The sequence below is a fragment of the Bos grunniens genome, chromosome 21 (assembly GCF_055505025.1).
Source record: "Bos grunniens cultivar Pamir isolate PY7600 chromosome 21, Bosgru_T2T1.0, whole genome shotgun sequence".
Classification (NCBI taxonomy): Eukaryota; Metazoa; Chordata; class Mammalia; order Artiodactyla; family Bovidae; genus Bos; species Bos grunniens.
In genome coordinates this window covers 6,248,629-6,271,936 of record NC_141185.1, presented here as the reverse complement: position 1 = coordinate 6,271,936, position 23,308 = coordinate 6,248,629, and the positions used below count along the sequence as shown (strand labels likewise).

General features: G+C 47.8%; 1 long non-coding RNA gene across 1 annotated transcript; it reads right to left on the bottom strand.

Annotated features, from left to right (window-relative positions):
* Positions 1-3,061: 3,061 nt before the first annotated feature.
* LOC147349020 (uncharacterized) lies at positions 3,062-6,403 on the bottom strand. Its single transcript, XR_015150297.1, has 2 exons — positions 6,285-6,403; positions 3,062-4,565 (listed from the first exon to the last, which is right to left on the bottom strand). It is a non-coding gene; the product is annotated as an uncharacterized LOC147349020 (long non-coding RNA).
* Positions 6,404-23,308: the final 16,905 nt, after the last annotated feature.

Below are 23,308 nucleotides of genomic sequence, written 5' to 3'. Positions count from 1 at the left end.
TTGGCCTGAGCGCCCAGGCGCCGTGCCCCTTGGCTCCCCGCACACGCCACCAGACTCCTGCCCGGGACCGACGGCTCAGGGGTGGGGGGCAGGGGCCTGGGGGCGCTGGGATCTGGCCACGTGCGCTGCCTCAGTCCAAAAGCCACGCTCACGTGACCATCGGCAGCGGATTGATGAAATTAAGCACAGATGGCTACTTTGTTGTTGTTCTTTGAACTGACAGCTGCTGGTATAAAAATAAATTAAATTAAATTTCACATAAGTCAGACTTTTTTGTATTTTTTTTTTTCAAATGATCTAAGTTTTTTTGTGTTGTTGTCGTTAAATTGTTTTCTTTCTTTTTAACATACGGAGGCAGAGAAAACTTCAGGGCAGCAGAAACAAGAATGAGAAGGACAGAGCGCCAGGGTGACCCCTAGATTTGGAGAAAAGTCCCCATTATGCCTTCCCAAAGCCCCACCCCTACCCTCCAAGATTTTTGAAGGACCACAGAGCTGCAGGGTTAAAAAAAAAAATCTCTTAGCTCCTTTGTCTTGAGACATCAGCCAGGGAGTCAAACAGTGTGAGTTTGAAGCCAGTCTCGGCCACCAGCCCATGTGCCCTTGAGAAGTCATTCAGCTGTCCCCATCTGTAAGGAGGGAAGTGAGGCTGCCTCCCTGGGGGGCACCTAAGTGCTCAGCATTCTTGGCTTGTTATTACCTGCATGACCCAAGTAGATACAGAATCCTCACTCACTCGGAAGGATTATTGTGAAGGTTAAATCCAAGAGGAAATATGGAAAGAAGCCCCTGCAACCCCTGTCTCCCAGCAGGCTCTCAAAAACCACCCCCTGTGGCTGGCCTCACCCACCCACTCAATCCACCTCCTGCCTCCCTGCCCCACACCTTGTGCACCGGGTCCGCGCTGGGCATGGCCACATGATACATGGGAGGAGTGGGCAGCTACAATGAATGCCCCTGGGGTCTCCATCACCTGCCCTGTGGCTGTGTTCTTAGACCACCTACTAGCCACAGCCAAGCGGTCCAGGGGAGAACAGACCAATCAGATCCCTGTCCTGAGGTTTTTCTAATGAGAGAGGGAGAGAGAGGCTGACCTTGCGTCGGGTGATAAGCTGTGAACCTTTGGAGAAGGTGGTCGGGAGAGACAGAGGATGAGGCCAGCCCACAGTGAGAGGCAGAGATGAGAGACGGGGAGAAAACCCCAGGGCCATTCATTCTCTGGTCTTCCCTGCATCTCTGCAGCACCCTCATCCTTCCCACGATTCAGCTGTCCACCCTGGCTATAGACCTCTTTCTGCCTCAGCTGGCTCCAGCTCAGTGGCTTGACCAGAAGGCCCTGTCCATCCCAGGCCAGCAGAGGAGACAGCACGCACTTCTAACAGTAACAGTAGGGAGAATCTGCGAAGGGTCGTAGGCAGGCTGAGATAAAGGGCGGTGGGCACCCTGGAAGGGATAGGTCGACTCTGATGGGCAGTGTGAACACTTTCTGGGAGGAGGAGAGACAGGAGGGACAGGGCAGAAATTTGAACAGGTGAACAGGGTGATGCTCCATGAAGGAGCAGAGTGAGCAACAGCACGGAGGTGGGAAAGACAGGCCTGCATTATGTACACGGTTAATGGTGGGAAAACACCAGGGAAGTGGGCAGGGTCAGATCATAAAAGGTCTAAGTGCTAGCCTAAGGGATAAATGTTTCTCTATGGAAGGGAACCATGAGAGCACGCACACCCCCCACACACAGGCTGCTCTTTCCTCTCAGGCCCCTGGCAGATCTTATTGACCCAACTCCTCACTGAGGTGGGATATGGTTTCGGGATCCTTCTTAAGGCTTAATGCTCCAGGCTGATGGGACATAGTGTGTGGGGTAGAACCTATTTGCTACCCATATGGCCCTGATGGGGAGGCTACACCCCCAACCCCCTCCCTACCTCCAGGGAGTGATTCGGTCCTAATTGAGTATTAGTAGGGGGCACTGACAAGTCACTACTAGCTTTTGACAAGACCCTGTCCTGCTCTGGCACTCCAATGGCCATCCATCAAACAAGGAAATGGACAAGACCAGTGACTTCCAAGTCTGTGTGTTTTAAGCAGTTGAAAACTTTACTCAAATTCCACAAACCACCCTCCAAGTACACTAAAAATCACCCTCCTGTCTGCTCTAGGGAGAGGTGGCGGAGATCCACCTGGGTTACGAGCAGCTCTCTGTCCCAAGGGCCGAGGTGCCTGCGCCTTCTCCCTGAGGATGGGTGTGTGTCCACGCCTCATCACTCAGTCACGTCCGACTCCTTGTGACCCCATGGCCTGTAGCCCACCAGGCCCCTCTTTCCATGGGATTTCCCAGGCAGGAATACTGGAGTGGGTTGCCATTTTCTACCCCAGGGGATGTCCCCGATCCAGGGATCAAACTTGCGTCTCCTATACCTCCTGCATTGGCAGGCACATCCTTTACCGCTGCGTCATCTGGGAAGCCCGGAGGGTGGTATAAAGCAGTAAATCAGGACTCCCCGGTTCCCAGGGCAGGAAAAGGGAACAGCAGCTGAGAAAGGGACGTGGTCTCACAAACGGCCCCAAGCAGCGTGATTCTGATGGAGCACCAGGGGCCGCTGGTCCTCTGGACCAAGGCTTCCTACGGGATGAAGGGCTGAACTCCAAGTCCTGTGGCCCACAGTTGGCCTGGGAAGCAGGGCTTGATTTCAATCATTCAATCCCAGGCTATGACCACGCCAAGTGCAACAAGCAGTAAAACAGGGCTGGTCAACAATGGTGGTGATGTGGGTTCATGTTCCTTGGAGAACAGCTGCTTCTGAGAAGTTCAGGGGTCCTAGGCAGACACCTTGGGCTGGGGGTTTTCATGTCCCATGACATTAACCCCACCCCAAAGCTCCCGGAAGTGACCACTGGGGCCAACTCCCAGGGCCTCTGCCGCTACCCAGCCTTTGGGTAACTTGATGGAGTGCAGGCCTCCCCCATTCTGGTGACCACTCATTATTTAGCAGGAAGTGTCCCTGAGAGGTCCCTCTCCACGGGGACCTGACAAGTCACGGCAGTTGTTTTCAAATTAAGGTGTTTTTTAAAAAATATTTATTTACTTGGCTGCATCAGGATCTTTGTTGTATCACATGGGATCTTGCCACGTCTCAGTTGTAGCAGGCAGGAGCTTTCAGTACAACGTAACTCCCTAGTTGTGGCACATGGGCTTAGCTGCTCCTCGGCACGTGGGATCTTAGTTCTCCAACCAGGGGTCAAACCCACATACCCTGCATTGTAAGGCAGATTCTTAACCATTGGACTACCAGGGAAGTCCTCAATGCATGTGCTTTTATTTCTCCATCTGTGGGGAAGAGAAGGCAGAGGGCAAAACAGAGTTCTTCCAAGTCTCTTTTGATCCCAGGTTGAGCGCGGCATTTCCCTTCTCTTGACTTGGTTTCCCAGTTTGCAAAAAACAGAAGTTGGACCGGAGACCTTTTTGGTATGTAAGAGCTGGGACTTTCTTCAATTCATTAAAAAAAAAAAAAACCGTGTAACAACAAGGATGAGAATGATAAACAGCCGTGGCAACTACCGTTTGGAGAGTGTTTGCTTGTCACCAGACACCAACAGCTTTAACCGATGCCTGTGTTTCCATCAGTGAGGGCGGGATCGTTACCTTGCTTTGAATAGCCGATGAAGCCGAAGCTCAGAGAGGTGAAGCAACTTGCCCCAACTCACAAAGCCCACCAACAAGCAGGGCCACCACAGCAAGTTCAAGCCACTCTACTGCACAACTCTCAGTTGATTCTCCCTCTCACGTCAAAGTCCCCATCCTCCCGGCTTCTCAAGATCAAGAGACCTGAGAGCATATCATTCATGGAGTCCAAATATCAGACCCACAGGCATCATCTGATCCATCCCCTCAGTCAGCAGGTAGAGGCTAAGACCCCAAGGAGGGAAGGGATTGACCTTGGTGCCACGCCAGTGAGCCAGTACCTCAGGCCATGAGCTGGCTCAGGGAAGATGGGAGAAACGTTTCTATCACTTGCAACCAGCTAGCTCCTTGCTGATCTGGACAGGCCAGCCGTGTGGAAGGAGCCCCTGGAACCAACAGACAGACTGTCCTACAGGGAAGTCCTGCGGTACCACTGCTCTAAGCTCCTCGGTTCTCTGAGCCTGTCACCCCATCTGAAAATGGGGAACCCCTGCTCCCTCCTGCTAAGGGACAGTGGCTGCACTCAGGCACAGGGGAGCAGCTCCGGGCACAGCCCTGGGGGCTCAGGGGGTGCTACAGCCCAAGGACCAAATCCAAGGACGGAGAGATCCTGGCCAGGAGAGGGCCCCCGGGAAGGGACTGGGCCTGAAGCAGCTCATCCCTCCGCTGCAGCGAGTCGGTCCTTGGGGCCGAGTCCCCAGCCGCTCGGCCGGGAGAGCCTGGCAGCCGCCCGTCCCAGTAGCACCAAGAAAAGAGGATTTCAAGTAAATTAAAAACAAGCATGTGTGTTTCTCCTTGGCCCATCTGTGGCAGTTTCTCGAAGCACCAGCTCTCTTGGAAGGGGGGAAGGAACAAGGCGGAAGTCGAATGGCTCTTGGAGAAGCTGGAAAAATTAGCAATTAGGAGGGAAAATTGTAATGAGAAAATGAGCCTTAATAAGGCAAACACAATACTGCAACGGCTTTTTTCTTGCTCTCTCACGAAAACAAGCGGTGACTTCATGTCTGGGTTTCTCTGCCTTCCTGCGGCAGAGCCAACTGGGAAAGAGCGGGAGAAAATGTCTCCGTTGTCCCTAGCCAGCGTCCACGGCATCCAGGAGAGGCGACCTGCTAGGCCGTGATGAGCAGGGGAAGCTCACTGGTGCCCTCTGCGGAACCCCTGCTCTGCTCTTGGCAACACACACTGTGTACCCACACTCCATTAGCCAGGATGGCTAGGTCCTGCTGCAGCAACCACCCAAACTCTCACTGACTCAACACATAAACTTTACATCTCAGTCACATTAGATATCCAGAGGGTCCGCTTGGCTACGTGCTTTATGGTTGTCGTGGGGGGAGGGGGGTAGAGTGAATTTTTCAGTCTCTCACTGGCTCTTACAGTTTTTATGCATAAGGGACACTCATCACTTAGCATGCATATTTCACTAGCCAAAGTAAGTACTTGGCCACACCCAACTTCAAAGAGGCATGGACCTGCATTCCTAATGTGTACCCCACGGAGGATCAGGAAAATCTGTGACGAGCCTAACAACTATCACACATGTGCTATCTAACCCTCTCCAAGGGTCGTAGATGGTAGCATCCTCACCTCAGGGTGAAAAGGCTGAGCCTACGAGAGAGGACATGAGTCCTTTCATTCTCTCAAGTATCCATCCAGCCTTGATCACTTGCACTTTCAGTCAACAACTAAATAAGCCTCGACTTCTTGATATAACTTCCTATAATGCATTCAACATTCAGCCAACATTTTTTGAGGACTAGTGCTAAGCCTGGCACTGGGGATACTGGAATGAATAAAATACACATATGCTCTGCCTTCATGGAGCTCACGGTCTAGCTGAGAGACACACAAACAAGAAAGCGAGTGAAGAAACTGGAAAAATGACAGTATGAAGCCTAAGAAGGACAATACTAGAACTGTGAAATGAGCACGCTGAATGAATGGGTACACTAGGGAGTGAATGAATGTTCCCGCAAGACCCAACTCAAGGGCCAGCCAGGCAGCTGACGGCAGGGTTTGGAAGCTGAGGCTGAGCTGCACTGCCACCACTTTCTAGAGCTATGATCTTGAGTAAATCACTTAATTCTGTAGGCCTTGGTTAAGACAAGAAAGCTTACACTGAGAGCTTTACCTACCTAGAAAGAATTTATATAAGGTGCCCAGCACAATAAACGTACTCTAATTATCGCCACCTATAGATCAGGGACACAGAAAGAGACCTTAGAGTAATTCCAGCGCAAAGAAAACAGACAGCCCGAGACTGGGTAGGGGCTGAACTCTGCTCCTGCCAGGGCCAGCTTTCCAGCCTGCAAAGTGGGTTGTCTGGGTATTCCAGGCCCTCCGCTCTGATATCTCTGGGCCTAAGAATTAATATCTTTAAAGGCCAGCAGACAGGCACCCTTCATACAGAAACAGCTGCGTCTTTCATAAATATGGAGGTGGATCAATGTCCCTAGGCCTGTCCACTGATAACTTCAACAGGCCATCTGCAGACACGAAATCACCAGTGGTGACATCACTGAAACCCGTGCCCAGCCGGCTGCTACCACAAGGGCCTCTGCTAACCTCCAAAGGCATGGGCCGGAGACCTCCAAGTTCCCACCTGGGGCTGTTGGCACCACCTGGGAGTTCAGTTCCAGGGGCACTGGCAGGGCTCCCAAGCTGCTAGGGACGCAGGTACAGGTGAACAGATACCTCCTAGAAAGAAGCGTGGTGGCACCCACAGCAGGCCGCACTGAGCTTTTATAGCTTCTCCGTGAGAGGCTCTGATTGGCTCAGGTTGCCACACTTCTAGATGGAGCATTCCTATTGGACAGAGCTTACGTCTGCCACCACCCATTTGTTTGTCTTTGGCTCCGCCCCCAAGCCCTGGTCCAATCAGCTACGCAGGAGGGCACCTGGTGCTGTTGTCTGGAGTAGAGGCAGTGGGCACTCCAAGGCCTGCAGCCAGGAGTGTTCGGTCACCCTGGCTGCCACTGCCCCTAAAGACACAGACATCCTGGATGAGTCACTTACTTTCTTATCTGCAAAATGGGTCCAGTGGAATCCCCTAGTTGTGCTGTTCATATCGCCCTACAGCACACCCCGGGAGTGATTCCTGGCCAGTTCCCGCCACACTCGGGAGCGGTCAGTCCAGCTGCTACATGCATGATACCTCGAGGATGCGAGTGGGGAGGGGGAGAGAAGAGGAAGATGGCCCCTGGAAGGCAGCCCAAAGCCCCCAGCCCCTTATATGCACAGCGTGCAGACAGCACCTGCGACACGTAGCCTGGCCTCTCCACGACCATTTCCTCTCCATCTAACTTTTCGAGCATCGGGCTAGCTAGCGGGGCACCAACACCATTCCTGCTGTGGACGGAAGGCTCTTCGCTGCCAAGGAGTTACAAGCCCAACGCATTAAGGCCCAGAGTAGCTGAGCATTTCCGGCCCTCCCGTGGCCAAGCCTCTCCCTTCCAGCCCAGGAGGGCCAGAGCTGGAGAAACAGCTGGACTGCCTGTGCAATGTGAGTTAATGGGAGTTATAATTTCTCCAGTGCCTCCGCCTAGAAATGGGAGCGATGTGCATAATTTATGGGGGTCTGGGTCTGCGCTACCAGGCTGGGCGCCGCTTGCTCGCAGTTGGACAGATGTGGGAGAAGGGAAAAGCTCCCAGAGGAGGGCCTGCCCAGAGCGGCTGCCCTAGCCTGGCTCTCAGCCCTGTTCTGTAGGAATCTGATCTTCTGGGGGCTGGAGAGAAGGCCTAGGACTAGGATTTCTCTGGGCTCCACTGTCTGGGGGCAGTGGGTGAGGGGGGAATGCACCTGCTTTATTATTGATGGTGGCTTTTGTAGCCCTGAGTCTCCACCCCACTGAGGAGGGGGCATTTGAGCGCCTTGTGGGGGTTCTCTCACTTGCCTTCCAGCCTGATGCCAAGCTGGGCATTTGTTCATTTTCTGACTTTTCCCCGCTAGAACATCAGCTATGTGAGGGTAAGAGTCTTTGTTTCCTGACTGCTGCTGCTTCAGCATCTAGAATAAAGCCTGGTCCATAGTAGGTATTCAGTAAATGTTTGTTGACTGGCTGTGTGAGCTCAGGATCTGAGCAAGAATCAAGGAGACAGTGTGGTAAAGTTGAAAGAAACAGGTATGAGTCTGAATCCTTATTCTGCCGCTGATTTGCTGTGTGACCTTGAATAATTTGTTGTTTTTCATTTGCTAATTTGTGTCCGACTCTTTGCAACCCCATGGACTGCAGCACACCAGGCTACCTTGTCCTTCACTATCTCCCAGAGTTTGCTCAAACTCGTGTCCATTGAGTCGGTGATGCCATCCAACCGTCTCATCCTCTGTTGCCCTTTTCTCCTCCTGCTGTCAGTCTTTCCCAGCATCAGGGTCTTTTCCAGTGAATCAGTTCTTCACATCAGGTAGCCAGAGTATTGGAGCTTCAGCTTCAGCATCAGTCCTTCCAATGAATATTCAGGATTGATTTCCTTTATAATTGACTATTTTGATCTCCTTGCAGTCCACAGGACTCAATTTAAACCTCATTTTAAAACTCGGGACCACTGCTTCCTCTTCCAAAAATAGGGACAATGGGACTATTCTCTTGGGACCCTAATGGGGTATCTCAAGTTGGGAAGAAGGGTCATCAGGCATCACTCAGAGTTGGCAGAGCAGTTATGAAGCCCATCTCAGTATCAACCCGGGCTCAGGAATCCTTTCCATAGACCAAAGTTCCCCACTTGGAGGAGACTTTCTCCTCCAGGGGACCCTTGTTCCTATCTGAAGACATTTTCGGTTGTCACGCTGGAGGAAGGCTGGCATCTAATGGACAGAGGCCGAGGGTGCTACTTAATGCCTACAGTGCAAAGAACAGTCTCCACAAAAGGATTACCCAAACCAAAAATGTCAATAGTGCTGAGGTTGAGAAACCCGGGTCTAGACCAAGGAGGGCATCCGGAGCTGCAGAGTCCCTGTCTGTAACCACAGATGGGGTGACCACAGCCTGGGCAGACTTCCACTGAGTCAGAGTCTTCCAAGCCCCCAAACCCGCCAATGCCCAGAGGGAGCTGTGAGCATCCGGGGGGGGCCCTCCTGGGGAGCGTGCTTCCCCTGAATGCCGGAGGAAGCAAGGGGCCTCCAGGGTCTCTCTCCACGCATGTAAATCAGCCCAGGAAGGTAGGAGCAGTGGCAGCCCTAATTGAGGCCAGAGAGCTGTGTCAAAAGTTCAAAGAACATTCCAGGATTTCTTCCTTAATCGTGTCTTTAAGAGCAAGCCCCAGACCCTGGCATTCACTGCTGCCAGGTGCGCCATAAACTATCTTTTCATGACAGGCTCTGTCCCAGAAAGCTGAGCTCGGGAGGGGGCTGGAGAGCTCTGCACAGTGCGACTGGGAGCTCAGGTTCTGGAACCATCCCCAGTTCTCCAGCCACCGACTCTGAGATTCAAGAAACCACCCCCAAGCCTCCAGAGCTGCCCACCAGGACTCTAGAGCCAATGGTTCTGGGATTCTGGAACTGGGCTCCTGACTTTCTGACACTAGCTCCACAGCCAAGCATGCAAGAAGGCCAAGGCTCAAGAAGACATGTGCCTTGATGATTCTGGAAGCATGGGCTTTGGTATTCCACCTCCAGCTTAGAGACCCCCTTCGCCTTGACCTCAGGGAAGCCCAGCTAGCAGTCAACCAGGGTGGTGGGCTGCATCCCGCAGACCAGCAAGGCCTGTACTTGCCCAGCGTCAAGACCCAAGAGGGAGCCTGGAGTTAGCAATAGAGACATCAGTGGTTTAATGCATGGGGGATCTTACACTTCTGAATCGAGGTCCTGGAGCAACATGCCACCGTGTGTGTCCGACAGTGGGCAGGACGTGGTGGCAGTCTTGGTTCCCGGGGGGAAGAGGAGGTTTCCAGTTATAGGGGCAGCTGATGTCGGGTTGGCTCATCGGTAACCAGGGGAACTACCAAGAGGGGCTTGCCCCTCACTGCCTCTTTGATAAACTGTCGTAGTGGAGATGTTCTGATCTCCACCAGTTGCAGTGGGGGCAAGTACATAGGAAGCTTAGTCGTGTGAGTAGGGTCTAGGGGGAGCAGGCGTGGACAAGCAGGGGATTGAAGCAGGCTGAGCAAGAAGACAGCCATCTTGGACGGCCTGAGCATACACAAGGGTTTTCAACTTGACGGTCTGGCATGTTTGCAGTCACATGGCTGACACAGTGCTGAAACCACAGGGCATCCTGAGTTCCGGGTTTTCCTGCTGGAGGTCAGCTCCCTGTAGGGACTGAGGAAAGAGTGTCCACAGCCCTGAAGGTGCCCAGCACACTGGGCCAGCTCCCCGGGAATGGATTCTGGGGGGCTCCCACCAGCGAGGAACACAGCTGAGCCAGTTCGTCCAGGAGTGTGGCTGGAACGAGCCCGGGTACTCAATAATACATTCCCCCCAAATGGGGACATCGATCAGGTGGCAGCGGCGGCCCGCGCCTCCGCCTGCGTCGGGCTGGGACGACACATCTGTTTCAGCAACAAGGCGCAGGCTGCCTCCCAGAGCCCTGCAGTGTCGCCAGCCCCCAGGGGCCTTTTGAGAGAGAGCAGCGCAGCCAGCCCCGACAGGCTCAGCTTCTCTGCCCAACAGTCTGAATATTCCATGGGCTTGAATAATGCAGACCCCAAGTGAGTCAACTGGGGCTGCTAGGAAACTGCAGAGAGACAGGGTGGTGGGCTTCTGATTTTTCATTCCAGTCCATGGCTGTTTTGAACTCCAGGAGGTCCCTGCGAGGTGAGGGATGAGGCCTGACATGTGGGGCAAGGTCGGGGCAAGAGGCATCCAGCGGCACCGTGCCATTGCTGACCTCTGTGGTGTTTGAGGCATCTTTGAGTTGGAAGGAGAAAGGTGTTGGAGCTGGGCTAATCCAGGCTCAAATCCAGGCTCCACAACTTAGGCTCAAGTCACGTAACCTTGCTGAGCCTCAGTTTCCAAATCTCTAAATGGGAGCCATTGCCTTGGAGCATTAAATGAGGCTGGATGGGGAAATGCAAACTGGAATTCTCAGCATGCCTTAATCCCCCTCCTCCCCATCCTCCTCCATCACCTCCACCATCACCATCATCCTCAAGCCAGAACGCCAGGAGCTGCACTCCCGCCTTGCTTTCACCTTCCCCCGTGTGCTGTGAAATTCTCCTGACTGCTTCTGAGAGTATGCTTGCCCAAGAAATGCGGGGGCTGGAAAGGAAGACCATTACACAAGGAGGTTAAAATGTCTAGCCCAGACTTCCCTGGTGATCCAGTGGTGAGGAGTCCTCCTGCCAATGCAGAGTACACAGGCTCCCTCCCTGGTCCGGGAAAATTCTACATGCCAGCTAAGCCCATGTGCCACAGCTACTGAAGCCCACGCACTGCAATGAGAAGTCCGAACACCACAACTAGGGAGCGGCCCCCACTTGCCGCACCTAAAGAAAGCCTGCGTGCAGCAGTGAGAGCCCAGCGAAACCAAAAATTAATTGAGTAATTAATTAATTAAATGTCTTGTCTGTCACTGTCTCCAGGAGTTTCCTCAAACTCATGTCCATTGAGTCTGTGATGCTATCTGACTCTCTTATCCTCTGCCATCCCCTTTTCCTTTTGCCTTCAATCTTTCCTAGCATTTTCCAAGGTCTTTTCAATGAGTCAGCTCTTTGCATCAGGTGGCCAAAGTATTGGAGCTTCAGCTTCAGCATGTGTCCTTCAGATGAATATTCAGAGTTGATTTCTTTTAGGATTGACTGGTTTGATCTCCTTGCAGTCCAAGAGACTCTCAAGAGTCTTCTCCAACACCACAGTTCAAAAGCATCAATTCTTGTGGCGTTCAGCCTTATTAATGGTTCAACTCTCACATCCATACATGATTATTGGACAAGCCATAGCTTTGACTATACGGACCTTTGTTGGCAAAGTGATGTCTTTGCTTCTTAATACGCTGTCTAGGTTTGCCATAGCTTTTCTTCCAAAGAGCAAGCATCTTTTAATTTCATGGCTGCAGTCACCGTCCGCCGTGATTTGGGAGCCCAAGAAAATAAAAAGTCTGTCACTGTTTCCATTGTTTCCCTATCTATTTACCATGAAGAGATGGGACCAGATGCCATGATCTTAGTTTTTTGAATGTTGAGTTTTAAGCCAACTTTTTCACTCTCCTCTTTCACCCTCATTAAGAGGCTCTTTGGTTCACTAGGGCTGCCATAACAGAGTATCACAAACAGAGTGGCTTAAACAACTGAAGGTTATTCTCTCCCAGTAATCTAACGTCACTAGGAATCTGAAACCAAGGTAACTGCAGGGCTGCGTCACCTCTAAATGTGCCCGCGGAGGATTTGTTCCAGGCCTGTCTCTTAACTTGTGGTGGCTCCATGGCTTCTGACAGTGGAAGTCTGATCTTCACCTGCTGTTCTCCTGGTATGTGCATGTCTGTGTCCAAGTTTCTTTTTTGTTTTTTTAATTTCAGTAGACCTTATTTTTAGAGCAGTTTTAGGTCCACACAAGAATTGAGCAGACGTTACAGAGATTTTCCACATATGCTGCAAATACACATCCTTCCCCGCATCACCACCCCACACCGAATGGGACATTTGTTACCAGCTGAACTTACATTGACACAACATATTTACTCCAAGTCTGCAATTTACACTAAAGTTCGGTTTGGTGTTGTTCCTCTTTTCATTTTATAAGGACTCCAGTAATATTGGATTAGGGGCCCACCCTTATCCAATATGACATCTTAACAATTACATCTGGAGCAACCTTATTTCCAAACAAGGTCTCATTCTGAGGCTCTTGGAGTTAAGACTTAAATGAATGAATGGCGGGGGGCAAGGAGAACAGAGTTACAGTTCAATTCATAACACTCTGCAACTTTCTTTTTTCACTTAAGCACTTATAAAAAAATCTTTCCAGGTCATTATTCCAACTTACTCTTTTTTTTAACATTTTGTCTGTTTATTTTTTGGTTTTGGCTGTGCTGGGTCTTCGTGACTGTGTGGGCCTTTCTCTGGTTGTGGCGTGCAGGGCTGCTCTCTAGTTGCAAAGCGTGGACTTCTCATGGTGGTGGCTTCTCTTGTTTCAGGTCACGGGTTTTGGCATCTGGGCTTCCGTAGTTGCAGCTCCGCGGACTCTAGAGCACAGGCTTAGTCATTGTGGCACAGGGCTCAGTTGCCCCGCAGCATGTGGGATCTTCCTGGATCAGGGATTGAACCCATGTCCCCTGCATGGCAGGTGGATTCCTTACCATGGAGCTACCAGGGAAGCCCCAACTTATTCTTTAAAAACACATGCACATGATTGAGACATGATTCACATAACATACAGTGGACCCATTTAAGGCATATCAATAACCTCAGATACACAGATGACACCACCCTTATGGCAGAAAGCAAAGAAGAACTAAAGAGCCCCTTGAAGAAAGTGGAAGAGGAGAGTGAAAAAGTTGGCTTAAAACTCAACATTCAAAAAACTAAGATCATGGCATGTGGCCCCATCACTTCATGGCAAATAGATGGGGAAACAATAGAAACAGTGAGAGACTTTATTTTGGGGGGCTCCAAAATCACTGCAGATGGTGACTGCAGCCATGAAATTAAAAGATGCTTGTTCCTTGGAAGAAAAGCTATGACCAACCTGGACAGCATATTACAAAGTGGAGATATTACTTTGCTGATAAAGGTTCATCTAGTCAAAGCTACGGTTTTTCCAGTAGTCATGTATGGATGTAAGAGTTGGGCCATAAAGAAGGCTGAGCACCAAAGAATTGATGCTTTTGAACTGTGGTGTTGGAGAAGACTCTTAAGAGTCCTTTGGACTGCAAGGAGATCAAACAAGTCAATCCTAAAGTAAATCAGTCCTGAATATTCATTGGAAGGACTGATGCTGAAACTCCAATACTTTGGCCACCTGATGCAAAGAACTGACTCACTGGAAAAGACCCTGATGCTGGGAAAGATTGAAGAAAGGAGGAGAAGGGGACGACAGAAGATGAGATGGTTGGGTGGCATCACCAACTCGATGGACGTGAGTTTGAGCAAACTCCAAGAGTTGGACGGGGAAGCCTGGCGTGCTGCAGTCCATGGGGTCGCAAAGAGTCAGATACAACTGAGCTACTGAACTGAAGGCATATAAATCAATGGATTTTAGTATATTCACAAATATGCATAATCTTCATTGCAGTTAATTTGAGAAATTTTTCATCACCTCAAAAGGAAACCTCATACCATTTAGCTATGGTTTACCCTCTTACTGTTCACCCCTTTATTATCCCATCCTCCCCAGTCCTAAGAAACCACTAACCTAATTTTTGTCTCCATAAATTTTCCTATTCTGGGCACTTTCTATAAATGGAATAATTTATACTTTGTGATCCTTTGTGACTGGCTTCTTCTACGGAGCATATTTTCAAGGTTCATCCGTGTCATAGCAATTGTTAGTACTTCATTCCTTTTTGTGGACAAATAGTATTGCATTGTACGGACGTACCATATTTTTTAAATCCATTCAACTGTTGATAGACATTTGGTTTGTTTCCACCTTTTGGGTATGATGAATAATGATGCAATAAACATCATGTAGATAAACATCTTTGTGCAAGTTTTTTATGTGGGCAAATGTTTTCTTCTTCTTGGGCATATATCTAGAAGTAGAATTGCTGGGTCATGTGATAACTCTGTATTTAATCATTTGAGGAACTGCCAAATTGTTTTTAAACATGGTTACACCCTTTATACTCCCAACAGTTGTGTGTGATGGTTCCAGTTTCTCTGTATCTTCATCACTTACTATTATTGACTCTTTTTTTAAACTATTATCTGAGTTTTTGATTTAGCCATCCTAGTGGGTATGAAATGATATCTCATTGTAGTTTGATTTGCATTTCCCCAAGTATGAATGAAGTTGAGCATCTTTTCAGCTGTTTATTGACTATTTGCATGTTTTCTTTGGAGAAATGTTCAAGTGATTGGCCCACTTGTAAACTGGATTTTTTGTCTTTTTGAGTTTATGAGATCTTTATGTATTCTAGATATAAACCTTTTCTCAGATAAATGATTTGCAAATATTTGCTCCCATTCTGTAGTGGGCTGTCTCTTTATTAACAATGTCCTTTGAAACACAAAAATTTTCAATTTTGATGAAGTGCAGTTGAGCCATCCTTTCCTTTGTTGCCTGTGCTTTTGGTGTCATATCCAAGAATCCACTGACAAAACTGAGATCGTTAAGATTTACCTATGGAAAGAAGGTTCAAGAGGGAGGGGATATATGTATACCTATGGCTGATTCACATTGATGTATGGCAGAAACCAACACAATATGGTAAAGCAGTTATCCTTTAGAAAAAAAACTCAAAAAATTTACCTTTGTATTTTCTTCTAAGAGTTTTATAAGCTTTGCTTTGGGTTAGTTTAGTTCATTGTGTCATTTTGAGTTTTTTGTACGGTGTCAGGCAAATCTTGGGGAAGGAAATGGCAACCCACTCCAGTATTCTTGCCTGGAAGATTCCATGGACCGAGGAGTCCAGGGGGCTAGGGTCCATGGAGCCTCAAAGGTCGGACAGGACCTAGTGACTAAACCACCACCAAGGCACATCTGATCCTTTTTCATGTGACTGTCTCATCGTCCCAACACCACTTGTTGGAAAGACTGTCCTTTTCCCCACTGAATGGTCTTGGCGCCTTTGTAAAAAAATGAGTTCATCATGGATGAAGATGTATTTATATGACGTACAACAGAATACTCCTCAGCCATAAAAAAGAGTGGGAGTTTTGCCGTTTGTGGCAACACGGATGGACTTGGAGGGCATTGTGCAGGTGAGACGAGTCAGACAGAGGGAGACAAACGCTGTATGGTACCACTTGTATGTGGACTTTAAAAATACAACAAATTAGTGAATATAACAAAAAAAGAAGCAGACTCAAAAGTATAGAGCTCAAACTAGTGGTTACCAGGGGGGAGAGGGATGGGGGAGGCGCATATACTGAAGGGGGAGTGGGAGGTACACGTAAGCTACAAAGGTATATTGCACAACATGGGGAGTAGAGCCAAGTTTTGTAATAATACTAAATGGAGTATAATCTTTAAAACTTGTGAATTGCTATACTGTACACCTGTAAATTATATAACACTGTACATTAACTGTACTTCAATTTCTAAAAAAAATTTTAAAAATAGTTCACCATAGACACATGAGTTTATCTCTAGAGTTTCAGCTCTGTCACACTGATCTGTATATCTGTTCTCGTGCCCATACCACACAGTCTTCATTACACGCTTGCTTTGTACTAAGTTTTGAAATCAGTACTGTGAGTCCTCCAAATTTCTTGTTTTCTCACAATTGTTTTAGCCATTCTGGGTCCCTTGCAGTTCCATTTGAATTTTAGAATCATCTTGGTAATTTCTACAAAGGAATCAGCTGGGATTCTGATAAGGATTATATTGAATCTATGGATAATTTAGGGATTATAGCCATCTTTACACTTTTAAGTCTTACAGTCTCTGCATATGAGATGCGTTTCCATTTATTTAGACCTTTAATTTCTTTCAACGATGTTTTGTAGTTTCAGAGTGTAAATTTTGTGCTATTGTTTCTTCCTCACTATTTTATTCACTTTGATACTATCATAAATAGAATATTTCAAGTATGTTTTTTAAATATTTACAAAAAATAGTTTTTCCCATCATAAATATGATGGTTTTTCCATTTCCATTTTTGTTTATTGCTAGTCTAATGAAAAGCTACTCTGTGGTTGCTGATTTATCTAGTATCCAGCCACCTTAGCCTTTTGTTGCTGTTGTTGAATTTTCTAGACACATAATTTATAATCTGAAAATAAAGAATTTTATAACTTCTTTTCACATATTTACACTGTCTTTGTTTATTTTCTATAACGGTACATTTAGCCCAGATAGTGTTGAGTAATACTGGTGACTGGTTAGAGAGCATCCCTGACTCGATAGACATGAGTTTGAGTGTTAAACTCCAGGAGACAGTGAAGGACAGGGATGCCTGGCGTGCTGCAGTCCATGGGGTCACAAAGAGTCAGACACAACTGAGCGATTGAACAACAGCAAAAACAAAACCAGTGGTGATAAAAGGCATCCTCTCTTAGTCCTAATTTTAATGACAGTGGCTTTAAAATTTCTGTTCACTGATCAATTTGGGCAAAAGGACTTTACATGTTTAACAAGTTTTAGTATCTTCCTTCTTACTTAGGAGAGCATTGTAGTTAAACGTGTGTATCCTGGAGTCAGACAGGGTAAGTCCAAACTGTAAATTATTTACTAGATATGCAACCTTAAAGAACTTATTCAACCTCTGTTTCCTCAGCTATAAAGAGGGGATAATAACAGTTCTGACCTTACACGTTTGTTGCAATGATTACATTATTCCTCAGTCTTCAGACTTCCAGAACAGCAAATGAGAAGTCTGACTTTGGTCTAGATTCTCTTAGAAACATTTTTCCTCGACCTGGAATTTTGAAAGCTTTAAAAAAGAAAAAAAAAAGTTTTCCCTAGAATTTAGGAATTTCAACAGACTGATCCTGCCTGAGACTTGGGGTGCCCTCTGGATCTGAAAATGTTTGCGTTTCCATTGAGAGGGGGCCAAAAAAAAGGTAGTGACTTCAGACCAGCGTTTGTCACGATCGTTCCTATCACCGAAATATGAGTGCCACACTTCATTTTAGATTTTACTCTGTGGCCAGTGACAATATCAATTGTTGACAACTATTTGGAACATTGGGAACTTCGCTGGTGGAAATCAAAAATTACCTAAACCACTGTTACATTATGAGATAAAGTTGAGGAAAAGAACACCCCATGACCCAGCGCCTCTAGCTCCAGGTATGAACTTCACAGAATTCCAGCCCAGGGGCACCGTGAGCCTGGCCTCGTTAAAGCAGCACTATTACGAGAGCAAAGGAAAAAACATCCTTGGAAACCACCCAAATTTCAGCAGCAGAAGAACGAATCCATAAATTGTGGTCCGTTCACAGGACAGAATGCTATACAGTGGTGAAAAAGAATGACCTGCTTTTTGCGCCGTGCAGATAGTCTGGGGACATCATGAAAAGGGAAAAAAGCAGAGGGTAGAAGGATCCACACAGAATGACCCAATTACCTGAAGATCAAAAACATGCGAAACTAACAATGTCATGTTTGGGGCCGCATGCGTGTGGTAAAACAATAAAGAACAGCAGGAGAATGAAACGTGGGCAGAAATTAAGGCCTGTGATGGCTTCGAGGGAAAATGGGCAGGGAATGGGGCCTGGGACAGTAAACAGAGGGCCTCCAGGTCAACGCACTCTCCCAATGCACTTTCTTAAACTGGGTACCCCGGGTAGCCCTGGGGTTCCTGGTGGTTACTCCTTATAACTCATGCATTTTCATAAATGCTCTTTTTTGAGTCCCACTATTGAACTCAGCAAGCATTTCATAGAGAATGTGGTTTATGAGGACCCAGGGGTTTGCTGTGAAAGGGAAGAGACAGGAGCAGGTGGCTGAAGGGACATACGGGGTCAGGGTGGCGCTGTCCTGGAGGTGTAGGTGGTAGGGGTGGTCACCAGGTACACTGTTTGTAAAGAATTTAAAACATAATAAAACTGACTGAAAGTCGGCCTGCTTTTTATTATCACCATGTGCCTGCAATTCTATACAATGTCAGTGATAAATAACCCTCTCTGGGGGAAAAAAAAAATCTTCTGCTGGTCTGATGCATAAACAATGACTACAGTTACTGTTGAATTTTAATGATTTTTAAAGTATTTTTATTACTTACCTTCAATAAACATCGAGATCTACATGGAAGTAAATTCCATCTGCACTTGAAACATACAGACTCAGCTACCCCTGGGCTGACCCAATGGTCTCCTCCTGGTCCCAACTCCCATGGACAGGATGCTCTGCCCAGACCTCCTGCCTCCAGCCCCAGGCTTCCACCTGGTGCCTGCCCTGGGCAGCCCTCTGCATGGCACCCACGATGCCCAGGCAGACCTCAATACGACCTTGTGCTGAGGGACCTCATCACCAGCTGCCCTTCCTCCCAGCACAGGCCACCCCATTCCCCCCACTTCGAGAGCTGACCCCGTCTGCAAAGCTGACCTCACAGCCTGTCCTCCCGAGGCCACAGCTGGTGGCTCTGAGCCCCATTCCCTGCCCCACAGGCAGGGCTTTGTTGCCTGGTTCCCTGGTCACCCTCAACACCTAGCCCCTGGATGCCCCCAGCTGGTGCTCAGTGCGCATTTGAGGAGGGTGAATGGTGTTGGAATCAGTCCTTCCACACCAGGATTCTGGGTCCCAGAGAGGGCCCCACAGCACCCCCTGGAGGGGGCCCCCGTTGACCCTGTGTGACCCGGGCCACACACGAGGCCCCAGGACCCCAGGCCCAGAGCTGGCGTCGGTGGTCCAGGGAGCCTGTTTATGAGCACTCACTGTCTCAAGGCCATATCACAATGCCAAGAATTAATATTTTTGCTCCCTCTTAATCCCCTCAATAAATCTATAAATTCAACACAATCCCAATCAAACCTGATCAAGATTTTAATGGGATTTGACAAGCTGATTCTAATATTCAGATGGAAGTGTAAATGTTCAAGAATAGCCAAGACAGCTTGAAAAAAGAAAGAACAAAGAGGGGAATTTCGTCCGACAACATGTCAAAGTATATTATAGAGTCATTTAAATAAATATAATGTGATATTAGCACATGAATAGATAAATAGATTCTTGGAACAAAAATAAAAGAATTTAGGATATGAAGAAACGTGGCATTTCAAATCAATGAGGAAAAGATGGATTAGTCAATAATAATGGAATAACTTAAAATTAAATTTTCTCTTCATTCCGTTAACAAAAATTAATGAAATAAAGACATATTTTTTTAAATCCTGGAAGAAAAATAGAATAAAAAAATGTAAAATGTATTTATGATCTTGAGTAATCTTAAACTAGATTTAAAGAAAAGCAAATTCATAAATTTCACTGTAGGATTTAAGTCTCTATGAAGAAAGATAATGTAAGTTAGAAGAGTGGCAAATAAGATTTACATCGTATATAACAAACTAAGGATAAGTATCCAAAATATACAAAGAATTCTTTAATAAGAAAATAGGAAAAGGTTATGAAAGGATAAGATGCAGAACAGAAATTATAAAGGGTTAAGATGCATGTTAGGACTTCCCTGGCGGTACAGTGGATAGGAATCAGGCTTGTAGTCCAGGGAGCACCAGTTTGATCCCTGATTCTTCGTGCAGTGGAGCTACTAAGCCTGTAGGCCACAACTATGCGCCTGGAGCCTGTGCTCTGCAACAAGGGACGCCGCCGCAATGAGAAGCCTGTACCTTGCAGCTAGAGAGGAGCCCCAGCCCTCCGAAAACTAGAGAAAAATCTGAGCACAGCAAAGAAGACCCAGTGCAGTCAAAAACGAAATTAATTTTAAAAAGATGCATGTTAAAAGATGCTCACCTTATTTAGTAAAAGAGGGGAATGCCAATTAATTTCACATTTTCCCCATCAGATTGACAAATATTTAAATGTGTCAACATCAAGTGTAGGGAGATAGGTCCTCTCCTACATTGCTGGTGACCGTTTTGGAGACCAATTTGTCAAGATCTATTAAAATTTCAGGGACTTCCCGGGTGGTCCAGTGGCTAAGATTTTGTGTTCCCAATGCAAGGGATCTGGGTTTGATCCTGGTCAGGAACTAGATCCCACACGTAGCAATAAGACCCAGTGCAGTCAAATAAATATTTCTTGAAAATTTTACAGGCAGCCTGCCTGACTTCTTTTCTTCTTGTCTAGTCAGACCAAAAGCTGTTAGATAAGGCTGAGCAGGGTAGGTACCCACACCAGAGGCAAGGAGTGCACAGCAGCTCAGCTTTGCTGTAGGAGACTGAATGGGTCCAAGCAGGCAAGATTTTCCACATTGAGGGCCAATGACATGGGGAATCAAAGACTCCACAGGGGTGAGAGGGTGCCTGGGCAGCTGAGCACAGGGTATCGCTGCCAAAGCAGAGAGAGAGGTGAGGAGGGTCCCCATACACAAGGGTAATGATGGTGGCAATAAGAGATTGATCACCTACCCAGGGGGGATTGATCCCATAAGCAATTATTTTGAGGATATGGGGGCCTAGCATCTCACTGTTGGGAAACGGAGCTACAAATGTGGAAGGTAGAACACTCGGATGAACTCAGTGGTGTTGGAATGGAACTGGAGGAATGAATTATATACAGACAGAGAAATACGGCAACAGATGAACGTGTAAGCATATGTGTGTTTAGCTCTGTCCACAGAGAGAGCCCGGAGACTGACATCCCAGCAGCAAGGAGCACACCTCCCGTCCAGATCTTGGCTGCTAACACCACGCCCCACTAAACAGAGACAGAGCATGCTCCAGGGCTGGGGCGGGGAAAGAACAAGATACAGCTGGAGTGTCTTGTGACAGAGGGTAAGGAAGTACTCAAAGAATGATAAGGACCAGAGTCAGCCTAAAAGGCTAACCTGCTGGCCAAATCAGGACCAAAGTGAAGTCGCTCAGCCGTGTCCGACTCTTTGCGACCCCATGGGCTGTAGCCTGCCAGGCTCCTCCATCCATGAGATTTTCTAGGCAAGAATACTGGAGTGGGTTGCCATTTCCTTCTCCAGGGGATCTTCCCAACCCAGGGATCGAAGCCGGATCTCTTGCATTGCAGGCAGATTCTTTACTGTCTGAGCCACCAGGGAATCCAATAAATCAGGACCAAGTTGAATATCAAAATAAATAATGATAAAAAAAAAATTCTGGAGAAGGGGATGACAGAAGATGAGATGGTTGAATGGCATTACAGATTCAATGGACATGAGTTTGAGCAAACTCAGGAAGATAGTGAAGGACAGGGAGGCCTGGTGGGCTGCAATCAATGAGGTCACAAAGAGTTGGACAGAACTCAGCAGCTGAACAACAACAGCAAAATATATATAAATAATAATAATGATAGTAATAGAAGAGGAAAGGGCTGTTTGCATATCACATACATAAGGCTTCCCAGATGGCGCTAGTGGTAAAGAATCCACCTGCCAATGCAGGAGATCTAAGAGACATGGGTTTTATCCCTGAGTCCAGAAGACCCCCTAGCGGAGGGCATGGAAATCCACTCCAGTATCTTGTCTGGAGAATCTCATGGACAGAGGAGCCTGGCAGGCTACAGTCCACAGGGTCGCAAAGAGTCAGACACAACTGAAGCAACTTAGCACTCATACACAGATACAAATGTAACCCCCAACACACATACACAGGAGATGTGGACAAATGAGCTAACCCCCTGCCTCAACTTCTCAATCTATAAAATGGGACCGTTACAGCACCTATTTCACTGTGGCGAAAGTAACGCCACAGTCGGCAAATCTGGCAGAAATGACCACAGTCCAGTGAACAAAGTCAGCCTGGTAGGCTCTGCGACAATAGAAATCTTGTCCCACCTCCTATGATGCAGGGAGCAGAACACAGCATCACTTCTGTAGGTTCCTGAGAAGCTGCAGAACCTGAATCTAGACATGACAAGCCCCAGCTGAGACCATTATGGGAAAGAGCAGGCCTGTGCTCCTTGGCAGTGAAAAGATCAGGACAGGCAAGGAACTCTCCAGATGAAGACAGTTAAAGATGCTGTGTATGTAGGTGGGTGGGTATGAGCGTGTGCTCAGTTGCTCAGTGAGGTCCGACTCTTTGCAGCCCCTTGGACTGTAGCCCACCAGGCTCCTCTGTCCATGGAATGTTGCAGGCAGGCATACTAGAGTGGATTGCCACTTCCTCCCGCAGGGGATCTTCCTGACCCAGGGATCCAACTCGAGTCTCTTGCGTCTCCTGCATTGGCAGGCGGACTGTTTACCAATAATGCCGCGTGTGTGACAGCTAAACATGAGGCGTGGTCTGGGATCCTTTTGCTATAGAAGACCTTCTGGGACCCCTGGTGAAACTTGGATGGACTCTGAGCATCGATGGTCATAATGCGTCAGCATTCATTTCCTGCCTTGGTGGTTGTAACATGATTAGGTGGAAAATGTCCTTGTTTGCAGGAAATGCAAACTATGGTTTTTTTGCTTTGTTTTGTTGCTTTTTGGCGGGGTGGGGGAGGCTTCAGTGTTGGTGGTGCGTGTGTGGGCATCTTCAAATAGTGTTCAGAAAAAGAAAGGTTTCTGCAGCAGCCTTGTCTACCTGAGCCTTTGTGGTCGTAGCTGATGGGAGTCATCATTGCACCACGAGTACCAGCAGCGGGGCTGGGTCTGTCTCAATCACCAAGGAAGTGCCAGCACATGGTAGGCACTATGTAGATGGTCCTTTTTACAATTTTTAAAATATGGACCGTTTTTAAAGTCTTTGCTGAATTTACTACATTTGTTTTTGTTCTTTTTCTATGTTTTGGTGTTTTGGCCACAAGGGGTGTGGGATCCTAGCTCCCCGACCAGGGAGCGAGCCTGCACTGCTGCCTTGCAAGATGAAATCCTAATCACTGGAGCGCCAGGGAAGTGCCTACTGATGGTCTTCAAAGGGGGAGTTTGGGGATCACAAAGGCAGCCTGCCTATCAGAGAAGGGCTGTGCCTAGGTCTGTGTTCATCTCTCGATTCCTTAAGGAATAGGCTGGCTTTGTGATTTGGGCAAATTTCAATATT